Source organism: Jatropha curcas, unplaced genomic scaffold, assembly GCF_041381405.1.
Source record: "Jatropha curcas cultivar XTBG-Jc1 unplaced genomic scaffold, XTBG_Jcur_1.0 HiC_scaffold_712_pilon, whole genome shotgun sequence".
NCBI lineage: Eukaryota > Viridiplantae > Streptophyta > Magnoliopsida > Malpighiales > Euphorbiaceae > Jatropha > Jatropha curcas.
The window spans coordinates 40,578-43,628 of NW_028322530.1; the positions used below are offsets into that span (position 1 = coordinate 40,578).

Genomic DNA, 3,051 nt, shown 5'->3' on the forward strand with positions numbered 1-3,051 from the left:
AATAATTTAGCTTAATTGCATAATAAAAGATTATATTAACTATAATTAAATATTACTTCATTTGGACCCATCATCATATTTTTAACTATTTTTAAAAAGATCCAACAAGATATTTTATTAAATTTGCACAGTTATTAAAAAAAAGAAATATTATATATTCTCAATCTAACACAACTCAATAGTTTTAAATCTATGGTTTAGGTGTAATAACAATAAATCTAATGGTGTACAAATGTTATATACATGTTTTAAATGGGCCAAGTCAGTTTAACTGGCCCCATTATATGGAACTTATGACTGCTAATAGTTTAGTTATGTTCTTCTATAGCATCTCCAAAACCACAAACATACTGCACTTTCATTGATATGTAAAATTGCAATTTGGGATGCAGTATTTTTCTGCCTGCAAAAGGAATTGCACTTGGCACATGCAAAAAGGATCGTCCTCTATTACTTTTTTAAACTATCCCAGAACACATGTCCAGTTCTAAAAAACCAAAATTTTAGAATTAATTCTCATTTTTCCACTTATTCTTCTATTTTAAAGGGTGCATTTATTGTGGTACACAAATATGTAAGGTATATAAAAGCAATTTAAAATTATACGATAAATAAGATGACAATATTTATCATATTGACTTGAACTCTAGGGCAATATAAAGCAATTTCCATTAAAAAAAAAAAAAAAAAAAAAAAAAAAAAAAAAAAAGATGTGAATGAAATGAATTTTTCGTTGCAATGTCATCAATTGAGCAAAATGATTCATGTTAACTACAATAACTACAATAAAAAGCACCAGGCAAAAGAATATTGGCAAAATTTTTTTGTCCATTCAAACACTTGATTGATAAAATAAAATTTAGAAATTCAAATTCAAATAGAAAGCTCTCAAGAGAACGATAGCATATTCATTTAAATCTGAAGCTTGTAAACAAACATATTCCTCATTTCATAATTGTATATCCTATGAACACTTTCGCGAAAATGTGTATTTTGCTGTTGAGGAAAAAAAAAATTGATGCAAAAAGAGGGTGTATCCTACAATTGTACATCTGTATGTCCTGGCACATCTCAAGTAGCCTCGATTGGAGAACAGCAGCATGATATGAACTCTTGTACGAATAAGAGCCTGCAAGGTCACTCGGTCACAGATAAAGAGAATTGGCAAACATAATACCTCGACGGAGACTCTCACAGGCTGCACCAAATTTGTTCGCCAAACTTACTTCCCCAACAGCTTCAGCAGCCGCACGTAGCTAGAAAAAGATCAGGCAATCAGATATGTCCAGAAAATTATCTTGGAGCTTTAGTTTCTCTAGGGTAATTATCTTTGAATAGTTCCATATAAATTGGCAAGGGATGCATCAGCAAGACATTATGACTTAAGAAGGTTAGCTATACACGGATATCAAGCATAGAGCATAATGTCAGCATATAGTGTCATTTTCTAGCATAAAGAAAAGTGAAATAGGAGAATTACTAGCAAGAAACATCGCTTTGAGAAAAACAGGAGGAGGGAAACTATGAACCATTAAAAGGGTAAATAACTAAATCCTTGACATTTCACAATAAGAACACTTTGGTACCTCCTTTAAAATCAAATGAAGTGACTAAAATGACATTAAAGCATGAATGGGGCAGAGCAAAGAAGAAAGCAAAAGATAATAGCACGACATCTTATATTCAAGGGAAGAATAGGAGTTTGAAATTGTGTGAAGCAAGGAAACATGAAGAGGGTAGAGCCAAGACTCACAGGCTTCTGAGACTATGATATAAATATCAGTGTGCTTCTCACCTCTTTTTGAGTATTGGGAGAGGGGAATTTGAACCTACATTTATTATCAGGTCATATATGCACTTATCATTAGGATATCTTGGTGTACATATGCTTCTCACCTCTTGAATCTCGGTGTCAAAAAGTGTATTCTCTCGAATCTTTAAGTGAAAATATATTATGCGTGATCAATTCAGCCAGCTGCTCCTACAGGAAATAGGTCAATTTGGTTTAATTTTTTTTCTCAGCCAATTTTCTGGGACCGTTGATTTTGTTCACCTGGACTTTAGCATCTCTAATTTATATTTTTGTCCAAGAAAATATCATGTATTCCTTTTTTCCTTTTTTTTCTGGTTGCAGGCAAGAAAGTTAAACGGTTAATTAACGATATTTTGGAATTACAAGATAATATCCATCCTTCGACCATCATCACATACATTGACCAAAGGTTGTTAACTAAATGACAATTTTGTATCAATACTAAGGTGGTATGTAGTAAATCGGAAAAATAGTTGAAGACCTAATTTTCAAGAACTGCATAAATACAAGTGCTAAAATTTCAAATTGCAAAGTTGTTTAAAAGGCCACTAAGTACAGTAATCATTGCAAACTTTAAGTTGACATTTTGGAATTATCATTTCAAGTGGATTTTAGTTTAGTTGAGACTTCTAAGTGATATGTGGATAAGCATTATCAACCAACTATAATTTAATAATGATGTTATCAAACACTATCTAAGTGGAAAATTTCATCCTAGGAAATATTGTAAAGTGCCTGGCAGGTAACGAACTCAGGGTACAACTCTGAATTAAAAATTCCAACTCTGATACTATTACCTCAAGCATGGGCAAGTGCCTTGGCATACATACCAATTTTTCTACATAGACTATACAAAGCAGCCAATGGCTATATTAAAACAAAGAAAACTTGAGGATTGAACATCAACAACTAGCAAGTAATACTCAACAGTTGATCCCCCCCAACCCCCAAAGCATTTCAAGAAAGAAAAAAATAGACACTAGATCTTTGAGCGATAAAGTTGTTTGGAAGAAATATCACTATTATCAATTTACATTCAGGAAGGCAACAATCGATAATCAATGAAGTGAAATAATCATAGGTCAGAATCAGTTTAGATATAATCTATAATCCATTTCTCAAGGTGTTCCTGCTGGAAACTCAAAAAGACGCCTCTTATGAGGCTTCATTTTTTCTCCCTACCAACCTATAAAGTCTAAAGCACAATTACCTGATTTGCCATGTCCCCCTTGTACTAT

General features: G+C 32.5%; 1 long non-coding RNA gene across 1 annotated transcript; it reads right to left on the reverse strand.

Moving 5' to 3' along the window:
* Positions 1-888: 888 nt before the first annotated feature.
* Positions 889-3,041, reverse strand: LOC149491733 (uncharacterized). Its single transcript, XR_016319296.1, has 2 exons — positions 1,897-3,041; positions 889-1,256 (listed from the first exon to the last, which is right to left on the reverse strand). It is a non-coding gene; the product is annotated as an uncharacterized LOC149491733 (long non-coding RNA).
* Positions 3,042-3,051: the final 10 nt, after the last annotated feature.